This window comes from Dermochelys coriacea, chromosome 5 (assembly GCF_009764565.3).
Source record: "Dermochelys coriacea isolate rDerCor1 chromosome 5, rDerCor1.pri.v4, whole genome shotgun sequence".
Lineage (NCBI taxonomy): Eukaryota > Metazoa > Chordata > Testudines > Dermochelyidae > Dermochelys > Dermochelys coriacea.
The window spans coordinates 81,894,851-81,912,499 of record NC_050072.1 but is presented as its reverse complement, the minus strand read 5'-3'; the positions used below and the strand labels follow the sequence as shown (position 1 = coordinate 81,912,499).

General features: G+C 45.1%; 1 protein-coding gene across 6 annotated transcripts in view; it reads right to left on the bottom strand.

The window, feature by feature from the left end:
* PRRC1 (proline rich coiled-coil 1) overlaps positions 1 to 17,160 on the bottom strand; it is a 45,162-nt gene extending 28,002 nt beyond the window's left edge. For 2 of the 6 annotated variants that reach the window (XR_006281398.1, XM_038402685.2), the window contains exon 1: positions 11,052 to 11,463. The gene's annotated coding sequence lies outside the window, so the exon portion shown is untranslated. Of the gene's footprint in view, positions 1 to 11,051; positions 11,464 to 11,602; positions 11,759 to 17,049 lie in introns of those variants that run through there. The other 4 variants (XM_038402688.2, XM_038402686.2, XM_043514649.1 and 1 more) reach the window with 4 other exon arrangements.
* Positions 17,161 to 17,649: the final 489 nt, after the last annotated feature.

The following is a 17,649-nucleotide window of genomic DNA, read 5'->3' as shown; positions in this document are numbered from 1 at the left end:
TAACGTTTCAAATTCAAAACTTCTCTGAAATCCTTACTTCTATAACACCTTTCATTTAAGGATATGAAATTTTTTACAAAACTCTAAACCTCACAAAATTCACACAAAGCAGGTAAGTACATATTCCCATTTTACAGACAAATAAGCTAAAGCACTCAGACGGAGCACCTGTTTTCAACAGGGTGCTGAGCACCTGAACTTATTTCTAAAGAAGTTGAGGTAGCAACTCTGTAAATTCAAGTGACTTGCCAAAGGTCACAAAGGAAACCACTGGCACGTCTGGGAACAAAACCCAGGAAATCGAGTCCTTTTCCTCTGCTTTAACTATGACCTTGTTTATATTAGAAAACTTGTGCGGATGTAAAATTTATGTTTTTATACCAGTGCAAGTCCCTAACACTGACACAGTGGAAAACTCTTAAATTGCACTTAAAGTGACTTATTGCATTAAGCTTAAGCACAATTTAAAGCAGATTCAGTGTCTACCCCTGGTATAACCAGATGGACTTTTATAATGATTTAGCTGCAGCAGTTGATGTTTACCAAACAGACAAGCCCTATGAGGCCACACTAGCTCTCTCCTGACTAATCTAATGAGAACATCAAAGATTAAGGCTGAATGATAAACTGGTTTTCTTTCAATCAGTAGAGGATAGGAGTGTCTTTCATCATGCTAAAACACTGGAAAATCCATTTTACCCCAAGAAACATGAAACCACACCCTTGCTTAAAAAAAATATTTTATTAAAAAGGTAGCACAAAACGTGTGGGAAGCAGGAGAGAGAGAGAGAGAGAGAGGGGAGAAAAACCATGAAAATGAATTCTCAACTTTCCTTTTCTCCTATTTCTGATTTGTGTTCTACAGTACAAGGGTACACCAGGACCCTTGCTAGAACGTGGGATTTGGGATCCATACCAAGTACCGCGTTATAGCGGGGACCGTGTTAAAATGAAATTACTGTATACGGTAAATGTCACATCCATAAGGTATAGAAAACCTTAAAAAATAAACTCCTTGAAGGAGACAAGAAAAAAAAAAAAAAGTGTTGCTTTACTAGAGATTTAAACAGGTTTCAGAGTAGCAGCCATGTAAGTCTGTATTCGCAAAAAGAAAAAGGAGTACTTGTGGCACCTTAGAGACTAACAAATTTATTTGAGCATAAAGCTTTCATGAGCTACAGCTCACTTCATCGGATGCAACTCATCCATCTAATGAAGTGAGCTGTAGCTCACGAAAGCTTATGCTCAAATAAATTTGTTAGTCTCTAAGGTGCCACAAGTACTTTTCTTTTTTTTTTTTTTTTTTAAGAGATTTAAAGTAGACAGTACAATAAAATTAGTATAGTTTTTCTTTAAAAAGTCTCTGAATTAATTTTGCTTTTTGCTGCTTCCGCTTAGCAAACTGAAGAAGACTACATAGCTGCATAATTTTTATAGGCTCAACGTCTTGTGTCTCAGACCATCTCAAAGCAGTATCTAAGCTGGCTACAGTAAGTTGACGTTGGAATGACGTCCACTTCCTCCTCTTTTTCCGACAGCGAAGGCCAATTCTTCATCTTCTGGAATGTTGTTTGGTCATACTGCCTGAAGAATTGGGTCATTTGTTAGACTTTCAGCAAGGGGACAAAATTCTTCTGCTTCATCGTCACCTCTTATCCAGGACTCGATATTTAGTGGTAGAACAGTTAGCTCGAGCCCGGACGGGTTGTGGCACAGCTCCTGCATCCACTCCATGTCTGTTCTTCCAACCACCTCCTCTGTAAATCCCTCAAATTCCTCGTCAGACTGATCTGCTTTCTTTGCTCTCTTCCAGGAGCAGGTAGCCAAACAACTCTCTCAGTCCCACCATCCAACAGCAGTTTATTGCTTCAGAACGTAATAAATTCCAGGAATTGCCACCAATGTAGTCTTTTATAGTCAACTTCTTCAGAAAAATCAGCGACGGACAACTCACTTTCTGTCATTTGTCGTACCAAGTTCCATTGATCGTGCTGCTTAAAAATGGCGATAACATCTTGATCAAGCAGCTGGATTTTGGAAGTCGTGTTTTTAGGTAAGTATTCAACCCCTGTTGTACTGTCACAGGTTCTGAGTCTTTTGGCTGGAGGATGCGCTGGACAGTTGTCTCGCAAAAGAATGGCCTTTTCTTCTAAGCGTTTTGCCCACAAATGCTTTCGCACAGAAGGGACAAATTCGGTGAAGAACCATTGTTCAAAAATCTCGTCATCCAGGAATTTTTGGAGTTCTTGTACGAAAACTGAAGGCAATTCACATCTATGTGATGAAAGCACCGAGGCATGCAAGTTAATTTATGCTTGCCTGTTGCATTCACACAAAACAATAAAGTAAGGCGATCTTTTGCCTGTTTATATCCTTCTTTCTTACGTTCATCTGTTCTGACAGCCAGGGTTTTATCGGGCAACATTTTATAATAAATTCCTGTTTCTTCTGCATTGTAAGCTTGTTCCTCCGAGTAACCCTCCACCTGTAAATTTCCCTCAGCTTTGCAGGGTACGATTGTGCATTGTCATCAGCAGAGCTTTTTTCTCCCGAAACTGCAGTCAGAGATTCTGTGTCTTTTCTGAAATCACCATAGATAACCCGAACTCGCCTTAAAATTGCTGAATTTGCCATTAAGTTCCCGGTCGAATTTTTCTGCTTGTATGGCTATAAGCGGACCAGAGATCAGAATGCCTTTCTGCTGTTCTTGCACAAACCCCCTATGTACACTGCAGAATCAAGATCGGCATCATTTGCTAAACAGGCTCGTTTTCTTTGAAGGCCATGCTCTTCATCCAGATTATGAATATAAGTTCCGAGCTTGTCAGCATTCTTTAGCCATCCACGAAGGTGGACTCGTTCATGCCAATATTGCAGCTAATCTTTGCCTGGGTTTTGCCATTTAAGTTGTTCAATAGCGTCCAATTTCTCCAGCCCAGAGTAAGCCTGCCTTTTGCCTGACATTTTTGACATCTTTCTAAAGATAAATACATGTAAATTTTTATTACATGACATTTGTATGGCGTTCTAGGCCTACAGCAATCATCCTAGGGCTTGTCTACACTACCGTGTGGTAGATCTAAGATCACATAGCTGATGTGCACGAATAGCTGACGTTCTCCCGTCGACTGCGCTTGTGCTCCTCATTCTGGTGGCATACTAGAGTCGATAGGAGAGCGCTCAGCAGTTGATTTATTGGGTCTATACTCAAAAAAAAATTGTATTGTACTTAAATTTGGGATCCATAGCTGCGACCACATTATATCCGAATTTGCATTATATAGACGCGTGTTCTAGCGAGGGTCTGGTGTAACTAAACAACAACAACAAATAATGTCTTGTTTCTCACAAGTCTGGTGAACAAGGCAGTTATTTGTTTCTTGGAAGAACGTTTCCTAAGGTAGCTATAATGAAATACAAATCCCATGTGAACTCATATGTATAACAAATAGACTGAGTCTTGATAAGAATTGTCTACAATATCCATTACGCCAGGAGCTATCAAGCTCTGCCAGCATATTCCTTTAGCAAGGCACAGTGGGAAGGTCTTAGAAAATGTGCTAAAAATGCAACACAACAAACACACAGATTTCCACTTGGAAAATTACAGGAGTTCCCCCCCCCTTACTAAAAAGTCATATTCCATGTAAAAAAATTTATAGTCAGCTACTGATTTAACACTAAAAAGGTTCACATTCTTGTTACCAAGCTGAGGAAGGTAAAATATATACCTACATATACATAAAAAAGAAGATATAGCAACAGTCAAGTCTGACATATGCTCACATATGTAAAGCGAGAATAAATGAAAGTTTAAATTATACAAGGAACAGTTCTGTCGCCTCTGGAAAACACAAACAGAAGGCTTTGCACAAAAGGTTCAGGTGACAAGGAGGGAGATTGAATACTTGAGCCAAGTTACAGAGAGGCAACAGATCCATTCCACGTCCACTGGCTGACGTCCCCCAACATGGGGGAATTCCCCATATGCCATTAGATCTACTGCCTACAAGCCAGCCCCTTTCCTCTCTAATTCAAAACCTCCAATTCAGAACTGCATTGGGTAGAGCCTTCCATTAAATTTACCTGGGCTGAAGTATTTGTTTTTAATAGAAAGTTTTAAAAAGGCTAATAGCACAAGTTTATGTTTCACAACAAAAACATTCCTAAAGCTCTTTCTCCTTCAATTACCTGCCAAAAATCCAACGTTGTTTTTATGGCTGTGAAGAAATTAGCTATTCTTGAGCAAACAAGACAGTCTCAATTCATGTCCTAGCAGACAAGTTTACTCCTGATGGAATTCTGCACCCCAAAAAAATTAAAAAAGTCTGAGCACATTTTAAAATTCTGCATATGTTATTTATCAAAATACAGTATACCAGTTTCAATTATTTTTGTAATTTATTTCAAAATATCTGTCAGCAAGTATGTCTGTAACAATACAGATAACAAAAAAGATTTATCCAGGAGTAGAGAATTAAAGAAACCCCTAAGACAACCCAGTTCCTGTTTCTCTGTTATGCTTTTGTTGGGTGCCTCAGCCTGTGTATGTCACATGTGCAACTCTACCCTTCCAGTCTTTTAGTTTATTCCCATTTTTTCACTCTACTCCCAGAGGGTTTCCATATTTCCAGTTTCCAAATAGAGGACACCGCCTGGGTGAAGGGAGAGTTGGACGGGACGGTACAATTGCAGGGTGCTGGAGGGGTGCGTGTACTGGGAGGGGGGGGATTTGAAGGGTGCTGTAGGCGGTACCTGGGGCTTCAATCTTGAGATGGAGGGCAGTGTCGCCCTGTCACAGTGGCATGGAGGCTGGTGCAGACCCAGAACATAGTGCAAGCCTGTCAGTCAGCGCCTCCCTGCAGGGATCTCCCCCTGCCCAGGGCTGGGAGCCAGAGCATGGGTGGGCAGGATCTGGCAGCTGTGAGGGACCAGTCAAATGTAGATGCACGGGAGGGACCAATCGCAAAGCAGACCAATCAGGGAGCTTTCTGAGCTGCAACATCTGCTCTGCAAGAAGCCTGGACATTGTCTCTTATTAGAAAAATCTGCCCGGACAGAGGATCAAAAAAGAGGCAATGTCTGGGAAAACCTGAACCTAGTAACCCTAGTCACCTCCCCCTGCAAGACCCTCCCCTTTTACTCTCAGTCACCCCTCCCAGAAAGCAGTAGCCCCTCCATGCAACTCCCAGCTGTTGCTCCTGCCTCTCCCTGTGGGGTGCAGTTTGACAGCTCTGGCAACTGCTGCACAGGGAGGGGGCCCAACCACACCGTGTGACCAAGTGGGGCCGGCAAACCTGGGAACCGCAGTCCACATGTGCCTCCAGTGCAGGTGCACTGCAAGCTAGGCACTGCCGGGGCAACCAGCAGCACCAATTCTGCAGGGGAAAAAAAATAAAAAAATAAAAATGAAATTCTGCAGAGAACATTAATTCTGTGCAAATTCTGCATTGTGTAGTGGCACAGAATTCCCCCATGAGTAAGACAAGTAAAATCGTCATTGGTCAAAAAAAGACAAAACACATAGGCTATTTGATCAACTCTGCATAACACGTTCATTAAACAGCAATATTTCAGATAATGCTGTTCACAGGTTTGTTTGTTTTTTTAAAATATATTTACATACACACACACACCCCCCATGTGGAATGACTGAACAGGTTCCAAGTGGAACTTTCTCAGTGGTTTACTACATATATTTTCCACAATGATTATAGGCTTAAGAGCTAAGGAACAAACAACCTAATCTAAAAAATAAGGTGTAAACAGGATACTTAAATAGAAATCTATCATCCTGATTCTCTGCTACCATGCATTCTATATAGTTATTTACATTTGTGTGGAATGAGTTATAAGTGAGCAACAGCCTTGCCTACCCCAAGTGTTCACACACACATATGTAAGCCCCTAAAAATCATGACTTTAAAATATATTTTGTTTGTGATTTTAAGTTTGTCTTCTAGTTCTTGATTCGCTGAGGGGAAGCTGCCTGCCTCAAAGTGTGTAAGAGCATTTTAAGTTCAAAATTCAAACTGAAATATACATGCAAAAAACAAAAAACGCGCACGTGCGTGCGTACACACACACACACACACACACACACACACACACACACACACACCCCCCCCACCAAGGGCAGTTCAGAGGGGAACTTCTCCTTACCCCTTCTTAACCCCTAGTTAAAGGGAGCTGACATTCTAGCCTTCTCCATTCCCCAACCCCCACTAACCTGTATCCTTCCCCACTCCATCCCGCTCGCCTCCTAATCCACACAATCTTCCCTTCACCCTTCCATACTCACCTACAGTCTCCAAACCTTAAATTCACCTACCTCCACATCTTCTCCCCTTATTCCTTTACAGTATCCTACTCCATGTTTTTCCTCTGCCAAACTCTATTCCCTGCACCTCCCTCAGTCTACCTCTTACACGCACATACCACCCTCAAGCCATTGTGAATAAGATAAATCTCATGAGTTTTGAAGCCAGGAAATGTGAGATCATGGGAAACTTAGAAGCACCCAAATATCACAAAGCTCATGGAAAAAACCCCACAAGAATTGGTAACGCTGCAAATATAACACGCTTCCAAATTAAAATTATCCACTCTCAGTTTGCACAGGTGTAAGCGATTACAAATAAGCAAGACAGTGGAGAATCAGGCCCATAGATATAATTCTAGAACAGGGATCTCAAACTCAAATCACCACAAGGGCCATATGAGGATTAGTACATTGGCCCGAGGGCCACATCACTGAAACCTTAGATATGTTATAATAGTCCTACAGAATAGAAATGCTGGGGCAGATCCTCAGCTGGTGTAAACTGCCATAGCTCCACTGACTTCCACTGAACTCTGACAATTTACACCAGCCAATGATGTGCCCAGCGGTTTGCAGTGTTCCTGTTTAGTGCTTGCACATGCTCTCCTTCTCCCTCTCTCATTGAAAATGGCCCTGAGAATCAGACCACAGGATTTGAAAAGAAAGTGACTGGAAGAGTAAAAAGAAAGCAATGGAGAGAATGGGAAGAGAGAATGAGGGAACCTCACTGACATGGGGGAAGAAAAGAATCGAGTCATACATGAAGAAAGCAGCTCCTTTCCTGTTCCACAGAACAGGCAGATTTAAAGTAACTAACATCATTCACAACAATGAGTCAATTTACTTCCTTCATACTGCTGCCCCAAGAATCTCCTCCCACAATGGAGTAGCTCAAAGACATCAGTGCAAATTATATTCTTTACGTCCCCCACTAAATTACTGCTGGAGAAATGCAAAATGTAGCTATGCTGCAAGGATCCATTAATTCATATTTTACCTCTCTGCCCCTTCCCCGCCCCCATTTCAACCCCTTCCCGGCCCCACCTGTTCTTTACCTCCTCCCCTGAGTGCACCACATCCCTGCTCCTCCCCCCTGGAAAGTCCTAAGCACCACCAAACAGCTGTTTGGCAGTAGGAAGCACTGGGAGGTAGGCATAGGAGCAGGGACATGGCACACGGGGGGGGGGGAGGGAGGGAGAAAGAGCAGGGTGAGGGGCTGAGTGGAGCTTGGCTGCCAGTGGGTTTTTCCCCCATGGGTGCTCCAGCCCGGAGCACCCACTGAGTCAGTGCCTATGGCGGGCCACAGGAAATAATGCATGTTTGAGATCCCTGCTCTAGAGAATTAAAAGAGAGCAGGTATGGAAGAGTAAGAAAAAACAGAAGAGGGCAAATAAGGTTTGAAGACTAGTCACCACACAACAAAACTGCTGAAAAAGTCCTGAAGAAAACTGCAGGGGCAAAGTGCCTATCAGGATCAGGCCCCAAATCCTTAGTCTCTACCAGCTTTGGAAGTGGCCTTTGTCTTTACTATTACTCCCAACTTTTTAATATAAAGTTATTTAGCTACAGAAAAACCTCTCTTCTCGCTGCTCCAATCCACAAACCAATAATTCTCAGCAAGTAATCCTCAAAGGTTAAACTCCACTTCCAAGCAAAGATTTAGTTTTACATATTTATAGAACAGTACAGTGAAGTCTCTCTTCCTAAGACTTCACTGTTTCTACACAACATACTACATTATAACCAACTACCAAAAATAAAATGTTTGTCCAAATATATTAGCAACATGCATTGTGATATTTTAATCTTTATTTACCACAAGAACATTCAATCAGCAGTGGATTACCAGTCATTAATGCAAGTTAGTAAAGTCTATTTTAGGGTATGTCTACATTGCAATTAATCACTTGCGGCTGGCCCATACCAGTTGACTTCACCTGACAGATCTCAGGCTAAGGGGCTGTTTCACTGCCATATAGACTTCCAGGCTTGGGCTTGAGTGCAGGCCTGGCAGTCTACACTACAACTAAACAGCCCTGCAGCCCAAGCCTGGGGAGCCAGAGTCAGCTGGTATGGGCTAGCCGGGGGGTGGGGAAAAGGGATGGTTATTTGCAGCGTAGGAATGTTTTAGGGTATGTCACTTCCTCTACACACCTTCTGCTGCGTTTTCTCAGATTATTAAAAAAAAAAAAAAGAGTCTGAACATAACCCACAAAACCGATACTTCCTATGTCACATTTATGGTCCTGAAGTTAACATAATAAAAAGCAAACAAAGCCCCACAAACCAGTCCAAAAATATAAAACCCAGGAGACGAAGAATTAGAAGCAGAGTCAAGCACATGTATAATTAGCCCAAAAAAAATTATGCTCCTGCCATCTAGTGGTTTGTGACTAAGAGTTCATTTCATGAGTCTTGGCCATGTCAAGACCGAATTTTGAAAAGCCTTCCAGACTTGAGTGCTTTCTGTACGATTACATTAAATTGTGTTTAATAACTAAATTAATAACAAAAGTAGCATATTCCTAACAGGTCCTCACTCTGTGGCTTTGTTTAAAAAAAAAAAGTGTGTAATTTGCCACTAAAGAGTTCCATCAATATAGATCCAATTTTCAGAAGGGTTTATTTTAATATAAAACTCAGCAAGGTTAGGTTACTGACAAGGATAAAGTCAATTTCTAGAACTGAATCACAGTATGCAGTGGTGCTATGTTTAATTGTTAACCCTTAACAAGCAGATTTCCACAGTTGAGTAGACATCCATGTTATCAAAGCAGAGTAGAATTATTTTGAGAGGCTCAGGCTTAAGCTTAACCCAAGAAGTGAATAAGCTCAGTAATCAATTAAAATATCAGACTCAAATGTTACTTAATGCAATTTTTAAAATATGTAACAGGCAATGTTTCTATAACTAGGTGTGAAAAGGTAAGATTGGGTTAACACCTAAAGCACTGGTTAGGCTCATTAAGCAGAATGTTTGTTAATACTCTCCTGATTAAGCAGCAGGTGTCTCTATCCCTTATTAGGCCAATTAACTGCTAGGAGGCATCTCCAAGTGAACAGCCATCCTGAATACACACATCCTAATTAAGGGATGTATAAGCACAGAAATAAATAATACTCATTTATGAACTGTAGCTCTTTTCATCTTCTAAGGCTATGGCTAAACTAGAGAGCTTACAGCAGTTGCGCTATATCGATGGGAGAAGCTCTCCCATCAGCACAGTGCTGTCCACACCAGTGCTTAGGTCAGTATAACTTATGTCACTCTGGGCTGGCTTTATACGTAAGTGGTACTGTAGATATAGCCTAAGCCTTTTACAGATATTAAACCATTATTTCCCAGGCTAAATGAGCACCAGGTTAGTTTGGGGGTGGGAGTGTATGGGTAGAGGAAAGGATCAGTGTGGCTAGGGAAAGCTTAAGGACATCAGATTCATAACACCCTATACAGACTGGAAACGTATGGTTTCATCTGCTTATAAAGTGGGGAGCTGGCTCACTAAAATCCATCCTATTTACCTCAGACAGCCAACCTCATTAAAGGCCACAGAACAGAAAACAGGTTTCAGAGTAGCAGCCGTGTTAGTCTGTATTTGCAAAAAGAAAAAAGGAGTAAATGTGGCACCTTTGAGTCTAACAAATTTATTTGAGCATAAGCTTTTGTGAGCAGCTCACAAAAGCTTATGCTCAAATAAATTTGTTAGACTCAAAGGTGCCACAACTACTCCTTTTCTTAGGACAGAAACAGCTCACAGGTACTGGGGTAAAGACTTAAGCTCTGCCACCCTGTCTCTCTCTTTTGTACCCTGTGGCACTCAGCTCATTCTTGGGAAAAGCAAAAAAAGATGAGAGACAGCAACTATCAGAACATGCTGTGATGCCCATTTATCACTCAATGGGGTGGTTTCTTCAACAAAAGGTCAAATATTATAACTGAGTAATTAAGCTTGACAAGCCTCCTGAAGAAACTAAGCACATGAGGTTAGTTCCATTTGACAGAAGAGGATCCCACACATTTTTTTAAAATGCAGATAGGCAGGGCCCTCGGGTGACAGAGAATTGCTGATGTAAATGAAGTGCCACGTGGGCACAGGGAAGACCACGCACAGCAAGAATGGATGCTCGCTGACATGCTCAAAGCCGGAGGAAGACTTAAGCCAAAATCAGAACTTCTTGACTTTTTCTACACCAGTCCCTTTCTTACTTTTCTAGCATGATCAGACTACCCGTTTTCGAAACATTTGCTTGCCAAGCTATGAGCGTTTAACATTTAATCATCATCATCATCATCATCACTACTGTACCAACAAGATTTCAGATACCAAACGGCTAGGCAGTAAATATCAGACAGAAGAGCTGGCCTCTGTCCCTAGGAGTTTGCAGTCTAGATCAGAGACTCTATAGCACAAATGACTAATGAACTACAGGGCCAAACTTCATAGGATGTATAAATCCCGCAATTTTTAAATTAAAAAAAAAAAAGCCACCCAACTTGAGGGTGTAGAATACCAGGTTATTCTCTACGACAGAGAGTTACACCGGCAGCAAAAACAAGGCTGCAAACGTCCATGTGCAGAACTCGCAGTGAATCCCACGCCCTGCTAGAAAAGCCCCCTTCAGACGCCCCGCTTGCGTTGGTTTGTTTTGCAAAGTTATTCCTACCCCCCCCCCCCCCGTAAGCAGGAAAGGAGCAACGCCTGCCAAGGTAACCCGAGTGCAAACCCACCTGGGGCGGCCTTCCTGAGCCGGCCACCACAGCTCCCAGAGGCGGGACGATCTCTCCGGGCCTTGCCCACACTCTTTAAACAGCCGCCTCGACTGTTTCCCTGCTGTTCGTGTCGCAGAAGCGCCCCCCGACCCCAGGCTGCGCCCCCGCTGCCAGACTCCCCAGCGCGGCCTAAGCGCAGCTCCGCCCGCCGCCGGCAAGGACCCTGTAAAACAAGCCCCCGCTTACGGCAGCACCAGGCCCGCGGCGCTGCGTGACCCCGCAGCCGGCTCTGACGCGGCCGCCGGGGAGGAGAAGCACCGCCCCCAACCCCCGCGCGGGCAGCCTCACAGAGCAGGGGGCAGAGCGCGAGCAACGGGGCGCCGACTCCGCGCAGGGCCTACAGCTCCCATGAGCCTTGGGGCGCACATGCGCAATGCCCGCCGCCGGTCTGGGTTGCCACGTCTCTCTGCCGCCGGCGGCTCTGCTCACACGCCTCGGGGCGGAGCCAGGCCGGGCCGCTCCCGCGCGCGCTGTCCGGCCTGGCGGCGGCATCTCCCGCCCGTCCTCACCTAGCTGCGGGCTCCTCCTTGGCCCGGCCTCGAGGGGCCACTTCCTTCCCTGGCGCTGGCTGCCCCGCGCCGCCGCTCGCTTCCCGCATCCAAAATGGCCGCGCCTGGGAGCGGGACGCCACCGCCTGCTGCCACGTTCGCCTGCGGCGGGTGGGGCCGCGCGGAGCCGTCTGCGGCGCGTGACCTGGGGTGGGGCGGGGCAGAGCCCGGCCACGTACCAGCGGGTTCTTGGTGCCCAGCATGGGGCCCCGCAGCGGGCATGGCGGGGTCTCTTCCTCTCAGTCTGCTCAGACACCTCCCTAGCGGAGCCCCGCCATGCCCCCACAGGGGTGGGGGGGGGCATATTCGCAGAGCAGGGCACAGACCTTTGTACCCTCCCCAGCTCCTCCAAGTACCGCAGCAGAGGCTGGTTGTGAACACGGGCAGAGGGTGGTACAAGTGGGTGTAATAGGATGAAGTTGGGGAAAAAGAAGAGGCTGTGATGTGCTGGCAGTCTGGGTGCCAGCTCATGCCAAGGCTGCTGGGCAACTAGGTTTTCCAGTCAGCTGGTTTTCAACCAGAACACCAGGTCGAAAAGGGAGCCTGGAGGATCTGGTCAGCATTGCTGAGGCAGGCCACTAGAAGTCTAGTCAGACTCCGTGCCTGCCCAGGCTCCCAGCCTGCCCTGGCTCTGTGTGGCAGCCAGCATGTCGGGCTCCTAGGCGCAGGGGCAGCCACCACAAGCAGCAGCACTGGCTCCGCAGCTCCCCTTGGCCAGGATCTACAGCCAATGGGAGCTGCAGAGGCTGTGCCAGTGGGTAGAGCTCAGAGGCCCTGTATCTAGGGGTTGCAGAACATGCCAGCTGCTTTTGGCAGCAGCTTGAGGTAAGCGCTGCCCAGCCACAGCCCAAACTCCCTCCTGCGCCCCAGCCCTGAGCCCACTCCCAAACCTTAACTCCCTCCCACAACCCGTACCCTTCATTCTCTCACAACCCTCTCCTGCATTCCAACTCCATGCCCCAGATCAGAACTTCGTCCCAGAGCCTGCACTCCACACCCCCTCCCACATTCCTGCCCCAGCCCTGAGCCTCCTCCTGCAACCAAGCTCCCTCCCAGAGCCTTCACCCTCTCCTGCACTCCAACCCCCAGATCAGAACCCCCTCCCAAACTCTAACTCCCTCCCAGAGCCTGCACCCCACACCTCAGCCCTGAGCCCCCTCCTGCACCCAAGCGCCTTCCCAGAGCCCACATCTCTTGCACCAATCCTGGGCCCCAGTCCTGAGCCCCTTCCCGTACCTAAACTCACTCCCGGAGCCCAAACCCCCTCCCACACCCCAAACCCATGCCTCAGTCCTGAGCTCCCTCCTTTACTCCAAAACCTTTATCCCTGGCCCCACCCCAGCCTCCATATCCCCAGCTGGAGCCTGCACCCCAACCCCAGGCCTGAGCCCCCTCTTGCACTCCAAATCCCTTGGCCCCAGTCTGGAGCCCCCTCCTGCACCCCAAACCCCTCAGAGCTTGCACCCCCTCCCTCCTGTACCCCTGCCCTATCCCAGAGCCCCCTCCTATACCCCGAATCCCTCATTTCTGGTACCGTTCCAGAGCCTCTAGCTGGAGCCATCACTCCTGCCCCCCCAAACATCTGCCCCAGCCTGGTGAAAGTGAGTGAGGTAGGGAAGAGCAAGCAATTGGGGGGGGGGAGTGGAGTGGGCAGGGCAGGGGTGTTCAGTTTTGTGCGATTAGAAAGTTGGCAGGAAGCTAATGGAGCCTGCAGCTGACTGAACCCGACAAACTGCTATGTTTCTCTCACTTGAAAGCTGTTTTCATCTCAGATATATCTTGCAGTGATTAGTTTCATACACAAAGTTATCTTATGGCATTTTTTCATTAGTCAGGACTACCAAAAAAGCTACACACGTTTGGCTGTTCTGGATATCAAATGTTTAAAAAAAAAGTCAATTTGTAGTCTGCTAGTTAAGCCAGAAAATGTATTACGAATTATAGGCAGTGGAGGTAACAATGCCTATAGTGAAGATTGCCTAATGCTTCTTGTCACAGGGTGACCGACTCCTTTAAGGATTTGGGTCTGGAGGACTACTTGCACACTATGAGCATGTGAAAGACTCCAGCCACTCCAGCTCTTCTACCAGCTCAGAAGAGGATAGGGTAGGGTTTTAAGGAGTTCAGGATGGGCTATGGGGAGAGACTTAGCAGAACCTGGAAAAGTCTAACAAGCTGTTCCCAGCCTGTGATGGGGGCAGAAGAGATTTTATTCTTTGTTAATAAACCAGCCCCTAAGAAGAGATGTTATTGGACTATGATAGGTATACCAATCCTACACTGGACTTGAAGGGTTAATGATTGCCTATGGGGCAATCAGCCTTGCTCTACTACACTTGCAGTATCAAACCTGGAGGGAGAAGTTAAAAAGGGCTGAACCTGGTTCAGTTAGGGCCTGACTAAGAAGGAAAGCCCACCTATAGAACTCAAGCAGTAAGAGAAGCCTGGCTGGAATCAGGAAGACCAGTGGGGTAGCTAGAAACTTGGAAGGTTTGAACTTATTGTGGGTAATGAGAATAGGGTGGGCCTAAGCCACCCATAACTAAAGTCCCTCCCTCTTAGCTGACATGGAGGTGCACCGAACCCGGGCCACAACTGAATACTAGGGTCAACAAATGGAAAAAACAGATGTGAGTGATGGTTATAGGGTGAAAATCAGGTAGCTGGAAGGGGACACAAAGCAGAGAGCCCCAGATAGTGCCCACAGCTCCTCAAAGGTTTCTAAGAAGTCAGTGGACACTGCCGCAAAAAACTGTGCTTGGAGGTATGACTGAACAAGGCAACAGAAATAGGCCCTGCAGTCTCAGAGTACCTCACCCCAATCGAACTCTTCTGCTGGAGTGATGGCTGGTCATCTTGGCCAGTGCCAGGAGGAAGCTGACTAGAAGATTTCTTTTTGGGGCCACTGATGAGGTGACCAGGATTGGAAGGTCTGCAATGAATGAGACAGGGAACTGCAGGAAGAGAAAGGACAGTCTCATAGCGGTTGAATTATAAAAACATAGGGCTAGAAGGGACCTCAAAAGGTCATCTAGTCCATCTCCCTGCAGCAAGGCAGGATTAAGTATACTTATACGAACACTTGTCAGGGATGGTCTAACCCAGTGGTAGGCAACCTGTGGCCCAGCAGGGTAATCCACTGGTGGGCCACGAGACAGTTTGTTTACATTGACTGTCCGCAGGCATGGCCACCCATAGCTCCTAGGCTGCCATGACACCACAGTATATATGTACGTACACATACACACACACGCTTGTATTCCCCCTTTGAAAACATCACATGTAGTTGACAAGCTAGAAGCCAAAAGGTATCTTTGAAAGTAGATCAGTAAGTGATAAAGGGAAGGAGGAAAGCTTTTAAAAGTAGGAAACTTCTCTTTTGTGTGTCAGGTGACAGTAACTTTAAAACAGGTCATAAGAGGCACAGGTGAAAGGAAAAGCAAGGAAAAAATATTGATCAATCAGTACACAAGTGCATAAAGCACATAAAACAGTACAGTGAGGTGATTAATGAGGTCTCATCAGACCAGAGAGGCTGATGAGAAATGGATTCAAATTGCTTCATTTTACTATTATAAAGAAGGTCAGTAGATTTGTTTCCTCATCTCGTTTGGTTAAGGAAAACTTTAGGCGTTGAATGCACAACGTGTCACCCAATTAGCAGAAACAATAGTCGGGGCAGATATTTTAGGGAAAATACACTAATTCCTTTTACGTGTAAGGTGTCAACTTCTGTTCCAAGTTACACCAGAGTATATCCAGAATAACTCCACTTGCTCTCCTGGTCTCTAGAACCTGTGCTTATCCTACTGACTGTTTCTCAAATCCCCTGATATAGGGTATGCCAGATTTATTATGATAAGAGCTTTTAATTTAATTTAAAATTAATTAATTTAATGTAATGTAATAAGGATGAGACTTGAGTAAATTCATTTGCTTAAGAACTCTGGCCAAATCCTGCTCCGAGTTACATTTGGGTAAATCCAGAGCAACACTACTGAAGTCAATGGAATGACTTGGTAAAAATTTTAGTGGTGTTACAATTGTGTGTCAGATTCTGTGTATTTTAAGTAATTATTCCCCATTACCAAAGGGAAATCAGTGGTCAAATGGCAAGTCATCAGTTAATCAGTAGAAATGATCTGTGTTTTATGAACATGCAAGGCATTTCATTTTAGAGCAATTTGTTTTTCTCACATTGTGGTTAGGGAAATAGATATAGGTACAGTATTTCTTTCCATTTTCCTACATGAAGAGGATGTCTCTAAATTATGCATGTGCCTGTGAGGGAAAAATTGCACACTGCTGTGGGGATAAGTAAACAGTTTTAAAATTGAGCTGTTACTTTGCTGCTGTAAATAGTGCTTGTCTTTGTAGTTTTATAAAAGCTTACTGGGATGATCACTTGGGGGAAGCAAAAGTGTTTAAATGTACCCTTACAGAGTAAAGTACAAAGGTTTCCAATCTTCTAAACTCTTTCCCCCCCAAGCACACAAAGTATGATATTGCCAAGTCTCATCACCTAAGGGGCTATAGCTCTCAACTTCCACCTAAAACATCAGAGACAAATGTGGGGGGGGGGGAAAATCAGAGGAGGCCTCTAGAAAGTGAAATAAAGCTTTAGAGAGCTTATATTAAAGTGACATTGAAGAAAAAAAGAAACCACTATTCTAGGCAATCACAGCTGGTAATACCTTGCACTCCAGAATTTATTCTGCTCCTGGTTCCAATCTTTTTAATCAATTACTCCAGATGCAGCTTTATGGGCCAGTTGCATACAAACCAGATCCTCTCCTCCCTTTGCACTACTGCTACACCAGCCTAACCCCTACCCTGTTGTAGGAAGTTGTCAAGATTCCTTCCCCACTCTGAACTTTAGCGTACAGATGTGGGGACCTGCATGAAAACCTCCTAAGCTTACTTTTACCAGCTGAGGTTAAAACTTCCCCAAGGTACAAGCTATTTTACCTTTTACCCTTCGACTTTATCGCTGCCACCACCAAATGTCTAACAGATATACAACTTGGACCATTTGGAAACGTCTTTCTCCCCAAAAACCTCCCAAACCTTACACCCCCCCCCCCTTCTTGGGGAAGGCTTGATAAAAATCCTCACCAGTTTGCATAGGTGAGCACAGACCCAAACCCTTGGATCTTAAGAACAATGAAAAAGCATCCCAAGTCTTAAAAGAAGACTTTTAATAGAAGTAAAAAGAATCACTTCTGGTTACCCTCTAAGGTATTTACCATCCTGATTTTACAGATTCAAAACATAGAGAATCCCTCTAGGCAAAACCTTATGTTACAAAAAGACACAAAAACAGGAATCTACATTCCATTCAGCACAGCTTATTTTCTCAGCCATTTAAAGGAATCAGAATCTAACACATATCTAACTAGGTTACTTACTAAGTTCTAAGACTCCATTCCTGTTCTGTCCCCAGCAAAAGCATCACACAGACAGAGAAAGCCTTTGTTTCTCCCCCCCTCCAGCTTTTGAAAGTATCTTGTCTCCTCATTGGTCATTTTGGTCAGATGCCAGCAAGGTTATCCTAACTTCTTAACCTTTTACAGGTGAAAGGGTTTTTCCTCTGGCCAGGAGGGATTTTAAAGGTATTTACCCTTCCCTTTATATTTATGACAGGGGTGTATTGGGAAAGGAGGCAGCATGTCACAGATGGAGCGCAGCTGTACTCTGCTAGTTCTCAGCTGGTAGATGGTCCCTTGACCTTTGGAGTCCATAGTCAACATGCAGATTGGCCCACAGAATCAATGAGTCATAACCAGTTCCCTGATGATCCCCTCCCATTCACCTCTGCTGAGCACAAGAGAGAATCTGACCCCAAGATAGCAATTTCCTCACACATTCAAAGGACATTGTGGACAGCCAAAGGGGTGGAGCTAAAAGAAATAAGGAGACCGCTAACAAGATGTTGATTCATAAAAATAGACAAGAAAATTTTCCAAACAGATAACTGTGCAAGTTGGCCCTATTTAGGAAAGGTCTGC